Source organism: Canis lupus, chromosome 11, assembly GCF_048164855.1.
Source record: "Canis lupus baileyi chromosome 11, mCanLup2.hap1, whole genome shotgun sequence".
Classification (NCBI taxonomy): Eukaryota; Metazoa; Chordata; class Mammalia; order Carnivora; family Canidae; genus Canis; species Canis lupus.
This window is the reverse complement of record NC_132848.1, coordinates 6405854-6425411: the sequence shown is the minus strand read 5'-3', so window position 1 is coordinate 6425411 and position 19558 is coordinate 6405854. Positions and strand designations below refer to the sequence as shown.

Sequence of the window (19558 nt, the reverse complement as noted above, 5' to 3'; positions counted from 1 at the left end):
AATATCCCTTCACAAAGCGAATGATTATTGGTATTGACTTTTCTATGTGCACATGAATTTTCTTAAGTTTTATAAATCAAAGCAACTAACTATAATCTTCATGCTTTTGCCACTACAACATAAAGCAGTGATATTGTTTTATTTTTCCTTGACATTTTTGAAGCCTAAGGATCATTCCTTTGTATAGGAGATAGACTAGAAATGCAACTTTAATTGCACTGCAGGAAATAATTTTGTTCAAATAAATTCTGTGATTAAATATACAAAAATGTCTATTTGCTACTAATCAATTAAAAGTCCTTAGTTATAAAAATAATTTATAGTGTTATCATGGATATTAAAAATATCATATATTGTTTCCACATGCAAATTCAGAAAAGCAAAACAAAATAACAGGATACCTATTATTCTTAAATTGTTTCAACATATTTTAACGGCTATTTATAAATTAAGGAAATACAATAAACTCAAAATTATAAATGTTCATGATTTAGACCTATGTAGGGAAAACAGCTACCAGGCAAGTAGTTATGACTTAATTGACCATTTTTTATGGCCTTTAACACGAATGTTTACTTTTCCACTGAAAAGAATTAGTAGAGGCTGAAGCAGGTTATCAATACTTTAACAGGGACTTTGCCTTGTTTATGTTTGTAGATAGACTGTAAGGCTAATAGAGTCAATTTGAGTTCTTTTGTCCTGTGATGTCTTGCATATTTATTTTGCTTATATGCACCTATAGGAATTGAGAACAGTTTTCCTGGTAAATATAGGTATATTAGTTTCAGGCATGAAGCCAGAGGATTTTTATTTAGATATGTCACATCATAACTGAAGTCAGGTAGCTGGCAACTGAATGACTATAAATAATGGCAGACTATACTATATTCCTACCAAAAAGACAAAGAGATTACCTACTATCTTGTGGAAATCTGTTCCCCTTTAAAATTAATTTATTTTTAAAGCAAGGCTAATTAATGCATCTTTAGATTTGATTTCTAACCCTTTGTAGATAAAAATGATGTCTGGTCATAGTTGTATCTTTCCTGGAGATCATGGCACATCTTTGTTACTAACATAAATATAGATAAGTCACATAAGCCACACTTGAACTATGAAGTGTGTGTGCAATATATATAATATATATCAACATTAATATATTAATCAATATAATTAATAATTAATAATTATATTGTAAGGCAACCTATATATAATATGCCATCAAATAATATTAATATATTAATGTAATTAATAATTAATAATTATATATGTTGCAAGGTAACCTATATGTGATATGCCATTGAATGATCAGCACCTTTTTGAACCTCCCAAGTAGAAAAGACTTGAAAATAAAAAGATAAAGGTAAACCAAAAATGCCTTAATATCTTTGTTGACTCAATTTTTATAAACACAGATGCTTGAATACTACTAAAGAATTAAAAATGGTAAAACAACTCCCATAATAATATAAAATAAACAGATGTAAAAGATGTTACTTTACTTAATTAATGCGAGGATCCATAAAATGTCTCAATTGGCTAAAGAAAATTAAAATATCACACATACATAGGCAGAAGAGGAATACCAAATTAAATTTACATGTAGTGCAAACAGGTCTGTCCACAGGACAATAATTAGTTCACTGGAGACAACTAATTTGCTTTTTTTGTGAATACAACTAATATGCATTATTTTCTGTTTTCTGCAATTTACACAGTTGTAAAATAGATCAAAGACAATAAAAGGTGGAAACAATTCAAAAAGGTAGCCTAAATGGCATCTAGTTTCCCAAATGAAAGACATGAAATACTCTTTTTGGGCTCTTCTCAAGTCTTCTAGCAGTTTTTTTCTGACAATAAGCAAAAAATACTATTTCATTTAGAAATATCATGCTTTCATAGAATTATTTTCCACCAAGCAACATTGCTTTCCTCCAAATTTTTTTACCAGTAGAATTAATAATTCAAGTTTTTCATCTATTCCTATGGATTTAGATTTAAATCTCTACATCATTGTCATATTTTTCGAACATTTTAAAATATTTTCTTAAATGATCAGATCATGTTGACAAGTAACATTCTGGTGAAGACAACGTTTTAACAGATGTCTTGAATTATAAACAGGAAAACACCTTTATCTTGAGTTAATCTCCATTGCTAATGTAAGTACAATATCAGGCATGCTGGCCAATGAATACTAGAAAGCAGATGTTTGAAGGAATAAGAACCAGAACAAGAATCACAAAGATAGCTCAGAATCAAGACTTTTTTGCTCCCTGCTCTTTTTGGATTCTTTTGTAATCACTCTACTCAAACAAATCTCTCTTCCACATTTCTCAATTTCTCTTAAGGAACCCCTTTAAAAATTATTTATTTATTTATTAGAGAATGAGAGAGAGAGAAAGCAAGGGGAAGGGCAGAGGGAGAGAGAGGACTCTCAAGCAGACCTCACACTGAGCACAGAGCCTGACAGAGGACTCCATCTCACGACTCTGAGATCTTATCTGTGCTGGAACCAAGAGTCAGGAGATCAACTGTGTGAGCCACCCAGGCGCCCCCAAGGAAGCTACATTTTAAATTTAGCTTGAGGTTGTTTATTTTGGGGATTCCAAAACGGTCAAAGTTAGGGTGCTCTGACAGGGAATGTCCAGGTTTGGAACTGTTTCACCAGAGTAACTTGAGTTTAATTCGGGAAGGAGGTAATACATCACCTACGATACTTGCCCTATTTAACAGAGGAAAAGCCAAGGTCAGAATAATGTAAATTTCTTACCTCAAGCTTCCTAAATTTCATTTGAAAATCCATTCCACCAGCCAAAACAGAAGAATTCCCATTTGAATAAACATGGAAGATTCTACAAGGAATGCACAAATAGAATATTAAGAAACTATATTAAATTTCTCCAGTTACCAGTTGAAAGATAACTTAGATCTCACAGAATACCAGTCTTCATGATACCTTAAAAATGTTCATTTTGAAGTCAATAATTGAAATATGTAAGTCTAGAGATGAAGTAAATCATGACATAAAAATTTATAGAAGAAGCAAAAATCATATAATGAGTTAATAGAGAAGACTATATATTTTTTCAGATATAGTTTTATAGACTGAATAAATCCTTTTATTAATAAATCCTTGAAATATATCTATAAAGTATCTAAAATGTAAAAATAGCATTTGATGGCATTGCTGAGTACCCGAATCTCCATGATTTCATTAATTCTATTCTGTCCTGTTTTCCACCATTAAACTTTGCTATAGAACTTATTTACTTGAGTATGTTTCGTTAATAGTTTTGAAAATTTGAAATAAAGGTATAATTAAATTTTGCAAAGGAAAGTCAACAAACATAGAGAACTCTAGGAACAATGAAATTATGTTAATTATTTTATTTATTTTCTGTTGCTTTAGAATCTAAAAGCCATTTAAGTTAGGACTTTCTTCTTTCTTCTAAAGAAATATTCTTAGGAAGTACAACAGACTAGCATCACATAACTATAAAAAAATAAAGTCAGTTTGATTAGTAGCCAGTAGTCTGGTATAGATGATATGTTTACATGTTTTCCTACCACACAATTATATGCATGGATTTACTCACACTCATATAAGAACACATAAGCGGGATCCCCGGGTGGCTCAGTGATCCTGGAGACCTGGGATCAAGTCTCACACCGGGCTCCCTGCGTGAAGCCTGCTTCTCCCTCTGCCTGTGTCTCTGCCTCTCGGTGTGTCTCTCATGAATAAATAAATAAAATCTTTTTTTAAAAAAAGAACACATAAAGCACTGGAGGGCCAGGCATATACATACTTTAATTTGTTTTATTTTTTTAAGCTATAGCTTATCTCCCATTGAATAGAAAAACTTACTGCTATTATTGGAAATACTAGCTATACAAACACAATATTGTGCTCATTATTCAATGACGTTGTATTAGAACCCTATGCATTTAGAGCAGAAGAAATAAGAACCAGTTAGAATATTAGTGATAATACAATATTCAAGAAGATAGATGATACACTTATAACTTGATAAATGGAAGAGAAAAAGAATGGTTAGAAGCAAAGTAATAAATGTCAAAAGTTGCTATTAAACAAAAGGCTGCCCTTTATATTTCTAATAATATTTTTTTAAAAAAAGGTCAATGGTTGTGCCTACTAGTATCTCTAGAATGATTACTGCAATGTAATTTCTATCTATAGGCTTCATTATATTTTGTTGGATACCTATTTCTATTCCCATAATGGAATTTGAGAAAAAAATAATACTACAATAGCAGATAAAGAAAAAATTCAATTCTGAGTAATCTGGAAAACTCCTATCAATCAAATATCTTTTCTTTCCATATTCTTTCCTTTAGAAAATTCTGCTATAATACCTAATATATATTTGGAATAGACATACAAACTATACATTGATTTAAGAATCTCTTCCAGCAAAATATATTACAAATATTCATTCGGAAAAATAAAAACAAATCCCCCTCCATCTGGTTTCAGCCTTCCCATGTGCCAAAGCATTTTTTGATATGTCATATTTTCTACTATATAACTAGTTTGCTTAAACTGGGCAGGCCAAGTGTAGGTATATATCCCTTTCAATGGAAATCAGATTAAAATTTTATTTCCAGGTATGTATTCACACTTTTTACGCAGTTTTACTGATGTCTACATGTATACATATAGCTTTATTAAATACAAAAGGGAATTTAGTTCTATATAGGTGAGTTCTTGTAAAGAAAAGATATATCGGGGATCCCAAGGTGGTGCAGCGGTTTGGCGCCTGCCTTTGGCCCAGGGCGCGATCCTGGAGACCCGGGATCAAATGCCACGTCGGGCTCCCGGTGCATGGAGCCTGCTTCTCCCTCTGCCTGTGTGTCTCTGCCTCTCTCTCTCTCTCTGTGACTATCTTAAATAAATAAAAATTAAAAAAAAAGAAAAGATATATCAAGGTATATACTTTCACAAAATCACCAAAAAGATTAATGAGACACTTAAGTTAAAAATGCAATTTATAAATTAATTATCATTTTAATATGTTTATGGCCTGATTTTCATTTAACATGGATAGTGATAGAAAACTGTATATTATATGAACCCCTCAAAATTATTAATATTAAATTTATTTTTAAATTTTTAAGATTCCTCAGGAATATTCACATTAATAATTAATCTTCAAATTTTTATTTTAAACATCTGGAGACATGATATGATCACAACGGTAGTTGGATTATTTATTTATTTTTAAAGATTTTATTTATTTATTCATGAGAGACATGTACTATATAACAAGTACCAGAATTATATACACATGTTATAGAATTATTATTTTAAGTGATTAATACCTTTTTCTAAAACATGAAATAAAAATGACTTGATATTTAAAGTCTCATAAGCAAAATATTATTCCAGCAAATAGGAAAAATTAGATCATGACCATAATACCTTATACATTAGGAGCATTTTTGTAATGAAACTTTCAAATTATCGTTGCTTAATTTAAAAAAACTCATTAATCTGGCTTCAAATTATCAAATTTTCAGAATGGCAAATACCAACCAGTTGTCATTTAACAACTTTGTCAACTATGCATATTACTAAAGAGTTTATGATTTATTCTATTGGCCTATAATATATGGTATTCAATGAATAAAATGGAGAAATGGAGAAATAACAATGACCTTAATAGAACATAATGTCAAGTATAACATAAGCTGGTATCACAAGAAAAAAAGAGCTGATCCATTCTATATTGACCAGAATTTTGACTATTATTTCTTTAAGTAACATTCATAGAAATATCATAGATAAGAACTCTAGGTGTCAAATCTGATTTTACATCCAACTAACAGGCAGCTCAGGTGGCCCAGGGGTTTAGCACCTGCCTTTGGCCAGGACGTGATCCCGGAGTCCCGGAATCGAGTCCCACTTCGGGCTCCCTGCATGGAGCCTGCTTCTCCCTTTGCCTGTGTCTCTGCCTCTCTCTCTCTCTCTCTCTCTGTGTTTCTCATGAATAAATAAATAAAATCTTAAAAAAAAACTGGCAAACTTTCCAAAATAGGGTTGTTGTTGTTTGAGATAGTTGTTAAGTCAACATACCATTGAATCTAGTGCATAATGGATAGAAATCGGATGATTGAGAAAGTGACAGGTGAGGAATAACTTGCAAAGAACATAAGAGAACTTTTCGGGTTTATGGAAATATCCTCAATCTTGTTTGGGATATGGTTAAATGAATGCATAAATTTGTCAAAACTGATCAAAATAAGGAGGGGATAGCTAAGACCTGTGATGTAGCAATAAAATAAATGACCTGAGTGGTGTAAGTTTTTGGAGATTTATGATGACATGCTTAGATGGATACTGAAAGTGTAGCCAATTTGGCAAGGTATAGCATCTAAGAAATGCACAAACATTATAATTGCTTAAAAAATTATTGTAATTACTCAGATCCTTCATTAGAAAATGGGATCTTCCAAAGCTGAGTAAGCACATAAGTGTATAACTGAATTTTTGCTAGAATTTTACTAAAACAAATATACTATGCTTCTGATACTTTTCTAACAGAGGTCAGTAGCTAGATAAGCAGACTTAGTTTTCAGAAAAAAGGCTTGAATCTAAGAGAAGGAATGAATTTTAAGATAATTTGATAAAATGTCAGAAAAGAGAGTAAAGACAAAATGCTAATTATTCAAAAAATGGATAGGGATTTAGTTAGATTCCACAGGACATTACAGAAGTCTATATTCATTCCTAAATTACAATATGGAAAAGACTCAATGGGAAAAATAATACCGCACACTATTGTCATGCTGAGGCTGTCTATATAATGCTAGCTTTGATTCTGCAAAGACAGTAGGGGCTAGATTTTCTTTAATTTTTTTCTTTAATTTTTTCTTTAATTTTTTTCAAAGATTTTATTTATTAATTCATGACAGACACAGAGAGAGAGACGCAAAGACATAGGCAGAGGGAGAAGCAGGGTCCCTGTGGGGAGCCTGGGATCACACTCTGAGCCTAAGGCAGATGCTCAACCACTGAGCCACCAGGTTCCCAGGGTCTAGATTTTCAGTTCTACTTGCCATTGTTTAAAGCAGAGATGGAAAATTAGGTAAAGGCTAATATTACTCTCTTATTGAATGGTCATTAGTTTGATGGCACTGAATGAGCCATATCCCTCTATTCATGCCCATTTGTAGTCTCCACCCATATTGATTTTGGATTTGGCCATGTGACTAACTATGGCCAGGGAATATGAACAAGCCTGAGAATGTGAAGGCTGGATAAGAGCTTACTTATTGACGTTCAGATACTTGAAATGCTCCTTCTTGAAACTAAACCATTATGATGTGAGGAAGTCAAAGAAATCATGTAGACAGGCCCACGTGCAGAAGTACTGAGGCCACTGATAATGGTCCCAGCTGATCTCCCACCTGGAGGCCAGTCCCAACTGCCAACCTTGTAAGGCCATATTTAGCTTTTTGGCTATCTGACACCCTATTAGACACCAAGTAAATCCAGTCAACACACCAAAACATGAGAAATAGTTTTTGTCATTTCAAGCCACTAGGGTTTTGATGATATACTATGCAGCAGCATAAAACAGAAATGATATATATCTACTTGAGAATTATTTTTATCTTTACTTCCATTATTGATATACTTGTCATCATTCAGAACAATGAACAGTGCAATATTAAGAAATTATTTACCTAAAACTGTACATAATATTTTAATATTTACTTCATTTTAGTTTATGTTCTAGGAAAAAAAAATGACTCAAGGGCAAGCACTGAATAATTTCCTACAAGCATTTCCTATAAGTAAAAACATATTGACTCTAAAAACAAGTTCAATTTCCTGAAGGTTTAGAAATAGTTTTCTTTAAGGGCATACTAATACATGGTTTTCAGTTAAAGAAACAGTTGTTATGCTTAACCGATTGAGCCAACCAGGTACCTTCCTTTTCTATATAATATTTATTTATTTTATTTATTTTATTTTATTTTATTTTATTTTATTTTATTATTTATTCATTTTTTATTTTTCTTAAGTAGGCTCTATGCCTAGGATAGAGCCCAACTCAAGGCTTGAACTCACAATTCTGAGATCAAGATCTGAGCTGAGATCAAGAGTCAGATGTTAGAAACAGTTGTTATAGATGAGTGTTTAGTTTGAAGAGAATGCAAACATTTAAAAAGAAGTCCCCATTGACACCTAATATGTATTTTGAGACAACCACAGTCAACTTTAAAAACTCTCATGTTCCAGATTCATATCATTTATGTAGAACTGTATTAGGGAATAGTGACTGAGTGAATATTGCCTTGAACTACAATCCTTAATTTGAATCTTGGGTACACTCTTACTAGTTGAGTGACCTCAAATTATTTTAACCTCTCTATATCCCAGTTTTCTCATCTATAAACTAAAAACTGTACATATTATATATGGTTATTATAAAGGCAAAAGGAGTTAATATGAGTAAACTACTTACCAGTAGTAAGTAGCACCTAATATGTGCTATATAAGTATTTGTTATTATTGCACATTAATACTATACATACTTCAAAATTAAAATTACAAGATATGTGCACACATTTTGATATCAGTAGGACTTCTAGGGATCAAATGCTGAAATTGACTCATGTACAAATCTAACAGCCCATTAGGAATTTGGGAGAGAAAACTTCTTAAATACAGAGGGAAATTAATTCAGGACCTTATAAGCAATAATATTAATTTTATATAGTGTTTAAATTTAAATAATCTGATTAACCATTAATCATATAAATATCTTAGTAACCTCTTTATTCAGAAATAGATTTCTGATCACCAAATGAGTTGTTAGCTTAATGTCTACAAGTTAACACGCTTTTAAATTAAATTATTTGTTTTTAACAAAATTTCATTTGTTGTGTATCTAAGTTAAATGTGCAGAATTTAAAATTTTGATTTCACTTTGTCAAGCAATAGGCTAAGTTGTGTTTACTCTGATCCAAAGCTATAAATATAAACTTGTACACATGAAAGACAATTTAACTCACTTCCCTATAGAAGTCTTTCGTTGACCATCTGGCTTTTTAAATTCAGAGGAATATCCCTTGAACTATTTTGTATACCTCTTAGGGTTTGGTCTTTTTTCATACACACAGGAAAAATATTAGGAATCTGATGGAAATGATGAGAACAGAAAACAGAAACCAGAGATGGAAAAGATTCACGGAAGCAAGGCCTTTGTTCCCCTGTCGCTGCAGGGAATGTAACCAATGGAGAATAAAGAGCAGAAAGAGAAGCAGGATAGGGTAGAGATGACAAAGGTTTAGGGGCACCTGGGTGGCTCAGCAGTTGAGGGTCTGCCTTGGGCTCAGGTCATGATCCTGGGGTCTAGGGATCAAGTCCCACATCAGGCTCCCCTGCATGGAGCCTGCTCTCCCTCTGCCTGTGTCTCTGCTTTTCTCTGTGTCTTTCATGAATAAATAAATAAACTATTAAAAAAAAGATTGTGTTTGATATCTAAGATATTTAAAACATTTTCTGGAACATAGTAAGAGTTCAACAGACTTTTTTTTTTGTATTAGTATTACTATTTCTCAAGCACTGAAGCTTTTTCAAAAATGGAAGTTTTGGCAAGATATATCAAAGAAGGTGAAATTATCTGATATTTTAACTTGGTTCTGGAGGTAGTATTTAAGAAAACACTGTATCTTCACTTAGAAAATAGGAAGGGCATATGTATGTTTTGGTCCCAAATTTACCACTTTGGTTGGTATATTTAGATAACCACATATTCCTTAGCACAAATCTAGTGGTGGCGTTCCTGAGTGATACTTTTTAATGTGATGCTCTCCTAAATCTTAAGTCACTTCCTATAGGTCTCTTTAAATGCTTATGGATGAAGCACTCTGAAGTAAGCCACGTCCTGGGTCCCCTACTACTCTCCTTAGTGAATTGGCTCAACGTTTCATTTCAGAGAACATGGCTAAAAACTTCAGTGATGTTGAATCAGGCCAGACAGCTTCTAAAAGGGTTTTGTGTTAACTTCAGCAATCAGAAAACTATACATATTAAATTCTAAATTACCAGAGGTAGCAGAACCAATATTGCATTTTGGAAATTAAGTTCAAAATATTGCAGTTTTAGAAAGCTATGACTTGATTTTATTTATTTTTTTAAATTTATTTTTATTGGTGTTCAATTTACTAACATACAGAATAACCCCCAGTGCCCGTCACCCATTCACTCCCACCCCCTGCCCTCCTCCCCTTCTACCACCCCTAGTTCGTTTCCCAGAGTTAGCAGTCTTTACGTTCTGTCTCCCTTTCTGATATTTCTCACACATTTCTTCTCCCTTCCCTTATATTCCCTTTCACTATTATTTATATTCCCCAAATGAATGAGAACATATAATGTTTGTCCTTCTCCGACTGACTGACTTCACTCAGCATAATACCCTCCAGTTCCATCCACGTTGAAGCAAATGGTGGGTATTTGTCATTTCTAATAGCTGAGTAATATTCCATTGTATACATAAACCACATCTTCTTTATCCATTCATCTTTTGATGGACACCGAGGCTCCTTCCACAGTTTGGCTATTGTGGCCATTGCTGCTGTAAACATCGGGGTACAGGTCTCCCCGCGTTTCATTGCATGTGTATCTTTGGGGTAAATCCCCAACAGTGGAATTGCTGGGTTGTAGGGCAGGTCTATTTTTAACTCTTTGAGGAACCTCCACACAGTTTTCCAGAGTGGCTGCACCAGTTCACATTCCCACCAACAGTGTAAGAGGGTTCCCTTTTCTCCGCATCCTCTCCAACATTTGTTGTTTCCTGCCTTGTTAATTTTCCCCATTCTCACTGGTGTGAGGTGGTATCTCACTGTGGTTTGGATTTGTATTTCCCTGATGGCAAGTGATGCAGAGCATTTTCTCATATGCATGTTGGCCATGTCTATGTCTTCCTCTGTGAGATTTCTCTTCATGTCTTTTGCCCATTTCATGATTGGATTGTTGGTTTCTTTGGTGTTGAGTTTAAGAAGTTCTTTATAGATCTTGGAAACTAGCCCTTTATCTGATATGTCATTTGCAAATATCTTCTCCCATTCTGTAGGTTGTCTTTTAGTCTTGATTTTATTAATTTAATATCCACATGAGGAGGAATACCTTTTTGTTTCTTAAAGACTAAAACCCCAAATGTAGGCAGAGCTGAATTGTCTAGAAATGCCACAGGCAAAATGTGTACAACATGCATGGATCAGTAATTAAAATTAAGGAGCAGGTCTATTGGGTTTGATCTCAGGGATAAATGGAAACTAATGCTTAAGTTTCGCCATAATTCTACTTCTCATATCTAATTCAGAAGGCTTATTCTGTGAAAATTAAACAACTGTATTTTTAAAAAAGAAAAATTATAAGTTAAATTGGATAGCTCCAATTATGGAAATGAGCCAATTAAATCTCATCTCTTACTGGGACCCAATCATGTTTGTTATCTAAGACTAATTATATTAATGAGACTGTTAAGACATAATTTAAATTATCACAATATATTCTTTGATGATTTAATTGAATTATTATTATTTTATGATTTAATGGAATGTTCAGCAATAAACTATAAAATTATATCACTAGGTATTACAGAAAGAAATACCTCCAAATTGGTACCAAAACATCTGTATGTAATAAAATGCTTCAACCCGATCTGCTTTGCATGCTGCATACATTTGATTTTATCATTAAAATATCAAAACGGATTTTCCATATTCGGATGCATGAATGATTAAGCATGGATAATAAGAGGGTTTTTGTTCATTAGATTAAATTTTAGATGCATAAAAAAGTTTCAGTGAAAGGAATTAGTTGTAAAAGTTTTATCTTACAGGCAGTTCTCTTAGAAATGTATTCAGATAATTACAAAAATTAATTTGCTTCAAAATATTGCCTTTTTAATAGTGTTAAAGAAGATTTTCTGAATTGCTCTTTTGGTCAATAAATTAATGCAATCAATCTCCTGCAAGAAATTCTAGAGATCATGTGATTTAATATAAATACTTTTATTAGCTTCTCAAAGACTTCACTGAGGATATAGGCTGTTGTATATTAGTGGGCTTAATAACTACCCTCTGGTATTTGTGCATCTTACTATTTGGAAGCTTGCTTTCTTGCTCCACAAGTTCTGTAGGTGGGCGTGAGGGCAAGTTGTAATTTCCTCTACAATGAAGGGAATGCCTTTTTCAGGTAAAGACTGTGTTCTGAAGCAAAGACTGAGTGGGAAATATTTTGGAGTTGTTTTGAAGCCCAGGATACTTGGAGTTCCCTAAAACTTCTCTCAAAGTCTTGAGATATAGACAATATGTCCTACTGATTACTAGCTCTTGTTTGACAACTAGCTTTTTTTGGGACATCAAAATTTTCAAGCCTCTTTCTTGATTCAAGTTAAAGAGAAACTTCAGTCCTCTTACAAAAATAATTATACTGGAACCACACCACCAGAGTTTCCAGAAACGTATGCAGTAACAGTCATGTTGAATTTCCTTGGTATACAATTGTAGAAAGCCCTGCATGAATTGATCTTTGTTTACACTTTTTTTTTAATTTGAATTCAATTTGCCAACATATAGTGTAACACCCAGTGCTCATCTCACTGTGTGCTCTCCTTAACGCCCATCACCCAGTTACCTTATCCGCCCACCCTGTTTACATTTCTGGTTCACTTTTTATAACTCTCCTTCTTCCCTCTAAAATTCAGAAATACTATACAACTCATAGCTCATAATTATATTGAGCTGTCTTACTTGTTTTAACAAATCTTATGTCCTATCCTTGTCCGTATCATAAAATTCTGATCCATTCTTCAGGAAACTTAATAGCCAGCTTTTCTAATTTGTCTCCAAATTTCCTAGCAACAATATGTGGTCTTTCTTTTATGTTCTACAACAAACACATAATTTAATTTTCAAATTTTTATTGTTTTTATTAGCTTTCTTTTTTATGTCTGTCACTTTTTAAAATTTGAGTTCTTCAAAGTTGGAGGCAGGGAATGAGTTTTTATATTTTTATCCTTAGATTGAGCAAATTCCCTGCACTTTAATACATGCCCTATAGGATGCTATTGAATGAAGGAATGAATACATAAAAGTGGAAACTTACTAACATATTTTATCTCAAAAAATAAGCGTCTTTATGTTTTGTAAACATGTCTTTGCAGTCAGTCATAATAACAGACAGATTCATTATTGTTTTTGTTACTTTATCCCCATTGCCATCATGGCAATGCATCCTACAAACATACTTGGATATATTATTTTATATTTTCTTAATGACACACTGAGTTACTTATGCCAACCTTTAATTTTTTGACATATTTTTCCTTTTTTTTCTATTTTTTCATTATTTTGAAACATAAAGAGAATAGAGTATCCAAGAATTGTGGGACAATCTCAACATGTGCAATAACAATATAAATAGAAAAAGAGGATAGAGCAGAAGAAATATCTGAAATGTTAATAGCCAAGAATTTTTCAAAAGTACTAATGGACATTAACTGACAAAAAGACTAACAGACATAAATTAATAGATCCAGGAAACTTAGAGACCACCAAGCAGAATAAATAAAAAAAAAAAACAAAACAAAACCAACTAACCAACCAACCAACCAATTAAACAAACAAAAACACCTTTTCCTAGGCATATCATATTCAAACTGCAAAAAACCCAAAGATTCAGAGAAAAATCTTGAATGAAGTCTAAGGGGAAAAAATCACAATACCTGTAGAGGAACAAAAATCAGAATTATAATGGACTTATAGTCAGAAACCATACAAGGAAGAAAATACTTGAATAAAATATTTAAAGTACTAAGAAGGATAAAAAAAAATGCTTACCTTTTATTCTATGTCTAGTGAAATCTCCCAGCAAAAGTAAAGAAGAAATACTTTCTCAGACAAACCAAAACTGATGTAATTCATTGATAGCAGACTTTCCCTGAAAAAACAAAATAAAACAAAACAAAACTACAATAAGTTCTTCAGAGAAAAAGAAAATGGTATAATTTAGAACCTACATAAAGACAGGAAGAGTCTTCATCAGTATTCCATATTGATTTAAATAAATGATTAGTTTAACAAATGAAGAAACAAATCTTCACTGCAAAAGAAATAACTTAGATAGATAATCCATCTTAAAGGAGAGGAAGACTAGCTTCTCACTTGTTATGTCTGGGTAATGACTTCCATCCAAGCAAGAGTACAGTATGGGAAGTAGGGATGAGTAACTAAAGTGGAGAAACCTGGCAAATATTACCTTGTCCAGGTGATCAAGGTCAACATCAATAGTTATAAATCATGTTGATAGAATATTCTCTTGATATAATATGATAAAAATGGCACTCTGCTTCTATGATCCTCCTCCCTACATCCCCCACACCCAGCCTAATCATGAGAATAATATAAGAAAATTCCTACAGGGGGTCATCATACCAATTTCCTGACCATTAATTCTCCAAACTGTCAAAGTCATAAAATGCAAGGAAAATTTGTGTAAAATATTCCAGCCTAACATAGCCTAAGGAGACATGAAAATTAAATATAATAGGGATACCTGAATAAGGGTCCTAAAACAGAAAAAGGACATTAGGACATTAGGTAAAAACAAAAAACATCTGCATAAAGAATGAATCTTGTTAATAATGTATCAATATTGGCTCATGAATTATAATAATGAATCATGCTAATGTGAAATGGCAATAATAGAGGAAATTGGCTATGGAGTAAATAGGAACCATTTGTGTTCCCTTCAAATTTTTTTCTGCAAATATAAAATTGTTCTAAAAATAAATTATTTTAAAAAATAAAACACACTTCTGACCATGCCATTTTCTATTTAAAATCTCCATTTAAAATAAAAATTTGCAAGTTATCATGCACTCAATAAATTTTGAAATCAATTACTATTGACTATGGTTGTCATGCACTCTGGTCTATATTTTCAGTAAGAAGTTGTTCCTTGTGTTGTTGATTTTAGCCATTCTGACAGGTGTGAGGTAATATTTTATTATAGTTTTGATTGGTATTTCCCTGATGATCAGCGATGCTGCCCATCTTTTCATGTGTCTATTGGCCATCTGTAGGTCTTCTTTGGAAAAATGTCTATTAATGTCTTCTGTTCATTTCTTAATTGAATTAGTTGGGTTTTGGGTGTTGAGTTTTATAACTTCTCTATATATTTTGGATACTAACCCTTCATCAAATATATCACTTGCAAGTATCTCCCATTCTGTAGATTGCCCTCTTTTAGTTTTGTTGATTGTTGTCATCTCTGTGTAGAAGCCTTTTATTTTGATGAGGTCCCATAGTTTATTTTTGCTTTTGTTTCCCTTGCCTCAGGAGACATTTCTAGTAAGAAGTTGCAACAGCCAATGTCAAGGTGGTTACTACCTGTGTTCTCCTTTAGGATTTTAATGGTTTCAAGTCTCTCATTTAAGTCTTAAAGACACTTTGAATTTATTTTGGGGTATGGTGCAAGAAGGTAGTCTAGTTTCATTCTTGTGCATGTTGCTGTCTAGTTTTCCCAACACATTTGTTGAAGAGATAGTCTTTTCCCCATTGTTTATCCCTTCCTGCTTTGTTGAAGATTAATAGACTATATAGTTATGGGTTTCTTTTTGGGTTTTTATTCTGCTCTATTGATCTTTGTCTATTTTTGTGTCATTATGTTTATACCAGGATTATATACAATAGCCAAACTACGGAAACAGCCCAAGCGCCCACCGATTGATGAGTGGATAAAGGGGTGGTATATGTGTATGTGTGTGTATAATCAAATGGCAAGATTTCATTCTATATTTTATGGCTGAGCCATATTTTATTATATATAAGTTTATATATTTACATATATAAAAATTCTATTATATATGTTATATGTAATAGATAATATAATATTACACAGCCAAAAAAAAAAAGAACACAACCTTGCCATTTGCAACAACATGGTTTGAGCTACAGAGTATTATGCTAAGCAAAATAAGTCAGTCAGAGAAAGACAAGTACCATATGATTTCACTCATATGTGGAATTTAAGAAGAAAAAACACACATAAATGAGCATAGAGGGAAAAAAAGGAAGAAAGGGGTGCTTTGGTGTGGCTTAGTCAGTTAAACTTCTGGCTCATGATTTCTTCTCATGATCTTAAAGGTCATGAGATTGAGCCCTATGTCAGGCTGCACACTCAGAGGGGAATCTGCTTAAGATTCTGTCCCTCTGTCCCTTCCCCCATTCTCTGTCTAAAAATAAATAAATGCATGGAGAGAGAGAGAGGGAGAGAGAGAGAGAGAGAGAGAGAGAGAGAGGCAAACCAAGAAACAGACTCTTAACTACAGAGAACAAACTGGTGGTTACAGAGGGAAGGGGCTAAGGGGATGTGTGAAATAGGTGATGGGGATTAAGGAGGGCACTTCTAATGAGCATTGGGTGTGGTATGGAAGTGTTGAATCATGAAATTGTACACCTAAAACTAGTATCACCCTGTATGTTAACTAACTGGAATTTCAATAAAAACTCAGAAAGAGGAAACAAAAAAAGTTGTTCCTGAGTGACTCCTAGGGTTAGTTCAAATTTTGTCAGAGATGGTAAAATACCAATTTGACAGTATCTGAAGAATTTGAGGTCTATAGAAATTTGGATTGTCACCAGTCTCTGCTGAAATATTCAGCTTTCTGTTAGCCTAGTAAAATGGTGAATAGTCTCACTTTAATTCTCATAAGGAATAACACATTCATCATTTTTGGTTTCTAAATTCATTCTCCTCTTTAATAGCCATGGATGGAGAAATCAGGGCTTCAGCAATTAACATGAAACAGTAATTTTATAGTTAATATCAACAACACATAAGAGTTAGTGTCCTTATAATATAAAATACTAAAATATACAATCATTTTGTACCCTAAATTAAAAACATACTATGGTGTCGATATGGTCCCAGGAAACAAAAGATCAATAGAAATCTGCTAATAGGAGCAATACTGGAGAAATTCTGAAAATCGGCAGGTGCTATCAAAGACAAGTTTTGCTCACATCTTACCTTCTCAAAAGGCCATGTCCTTGACCTTAAAATCAATTCTATCCAATGTATCACAATCTTAAAAGCAGAATTCAATTTCTCACATCCCAAGAACGTTTATTAATCATAAATTTTTAAAATCATTTCATGCATAAGTCTTTTTTCCAGGCTAGCCTATGGAAGAGGCTTGTTTTAGTTCTCACAGGAAGAGATTTAGTGCTCTCAAGGGTGCTCATAGTGCCTAATATTTCCAAGTGACAAAGAAATTTTTAAAAATCACCACAATGAAGGAATTGATTTTTATTTTCTGTCCATGCATCCTTCATCCTATCCAGTTTTTTCAAATAATGCTTTTTTTTTTTTTTTTTTTTTTTTTAAGACTGTCTCAGTTTCTGGATCATTCTGCCTATGAATAACTTTCCTGAAATATGTACAAATTAACTAATAAATTCCTTACCTGGTAATCTATCCACATTCTTCATCACTGTACTTTTCCTGCCTGTGTCTACCTCTGTTTGAGTGCAATGTGACAACTTTAAAACCTGATGGCTACAAGTCTCCTCATCCTTGCTTCAATCAATTCTTCTGACTGTTGTTTCCCAAAGTGGTTTAAACTAAATCTTAGGTTTATGAGGAGGCAGTACTGCAAAATAGTCAAGATTCTAATCTCTTGATTTAAATTGCCTACATTCAAATTCTATCTTCTCCTCTAACTGTATGACTGAAGTAAACTGTGGAATATATTTGAGCCTAGTTTCCTAATCTGTACCTAACAGTGCCTACTTCATAGGCTGACGGGATTTAATAGTACTATGCATGTTAAGCATTTCGAACTATTTGTAAAACACAGAGATTCTATGGTACTTGTGAACATTAGCCCTCATCTAATGCTTCATTGCTCTAAGAACTGTGCCTAAGGCACCTTGAATCACTAACTGTCCTTTTTCACCATATTTTCCCTCAAACACCTAGACTATGATTACCACAAACCCCAAATGCCTGTTTTCTTTTTTTCTTTTTCCCCTTTGGCAAGATATTTCTTTTTTTTTTTTTAATTGGTGTTCAATTTACCAACATACAGAATAACCCCAGTGCCTGTCACCCATTCACTCCCACCCCCCGCCCTCCTCCCCTTCTACCACCCCTAGTTCGTTTCCCAGAGTTAGCAGTCTTTACGTTCTGTCTCCCTTTCTGATATTTCCCACACATTTCTTCTCCCTTCCCTTATATTCCCTTTCACTATTATTTATATTCCCCAAATGAATGAGAACATATAATGTTTGTCCTTCTCCGACTGACTTACTTCACTCAGCATAATACCCTCCAGTTTCATCCACGTTGAAGCAAATGGTGGGTATTTGTCGTTTCTAATGGCTGAGGAATATTCCATTGTATACATAAACCACATCTTCTTTATCCACTCATCTTTCTGGGTTGCTTATTGCTGAGCTGCTATCATTCCAGATAATCATATTAACATTTTTTTTTCTTATTTAGTTAGCTTTTGGCTTCTGTCAATGTTCTAAAACTCATAATATTTTCATGTATTCTGGGGGTGACACATTTAAATATTCATAAAGTCTCAACTATGTGCCAGGCACTGTATCAGATATTTAACTACATGTGTCTTATGTCATTAAACTATTATAATAATTCATGACCTGGGGATAAAGTCAGTCTCATTAATCATACAGTTTTATCCTGAATAGTCTACTTCATAGACAGTGAGTATATAAAAATCTCTTGTCATTCAATATTTCCCTCTCATTTAAAATTCACAGAAAGTGTTTGTGACTTTTTAAAGTTCAAAAAATTACATATATTTGGAATCTGTATCCATTCTTTATTTTTTCATAATTATACTGGTCTGATTCTTTATTATTTTATTTGTTGCCCAACTGATCAATCAAATTTAAATGTGATAATGAACTAAAAAAAGACATTAAATAGACAAATATATACAAACTCACAATTTCATCAAGTCAGACTTAGATTTTGAAATATAATGCCGTTTTCAGGTAAACTAAATTCATTTAGTTAAGGCTGTGAAACAGTCATTTGATCCTTGCATAAAATGTTTTATTTTTAAAGTATAAGTAGCTAATGATTTATAATATATATATTAATTTTTGTATAATTTATTCAACTGAAAACAAAATTCACCTCACATCTTTATCCCAAGTGCCTATTATTTTTATTTTTATTTGGAATATCATTTTCTTCACTGATATTAGTGGGATTATTTTATAATTTGTTAAGACATGACAATTTCCTTATAGACTAGATGGGATCAGCTCTGTCATCCTTTTCATCCTTTTAGTGCTCAGTGACTCTTCTGGAACCTAATACTTATGCTACCAATTGGATGGATTTACTTTTCGCTTATATTACTCAACTTTCCCTGTGGCTTTTTGCTTTTAAAAACAAATATTAAACAATACCATTAATAAACAAATAAGAGGCAAAACTGTGAACTGCTTATGTAAACTAAGTGTGAGCTGCATT

General features: G+C 32.8%; 1 long non-coding RNA gene across 1 annotated transcript in view; it reads right to left on the bottom strand.

The window, feature by feature from the left end:
- The window catches only part of LOC140642124 (uncharacterized), a 180350-nt gene extending 166377 nt beyond the window's left edge, over positions 1-13973 (bottom strand). Inside the window, exons 1-2 of the long non-coding RNA XR_012038677.1 lie at positions 13882-13973; positions 2774-2855 (exon numbers count right to left, since the gene is read on the bottom strand). This is a non-coding gene — a long non-coding RNA (uncharacterized lncRNA). The remainder of the gene's footprint in view (positions 1-2773; positions 2856-13881) is intronic.
- Between the last annotated feature and the right edge of the window lie 5585 nt (positions 13974-19558).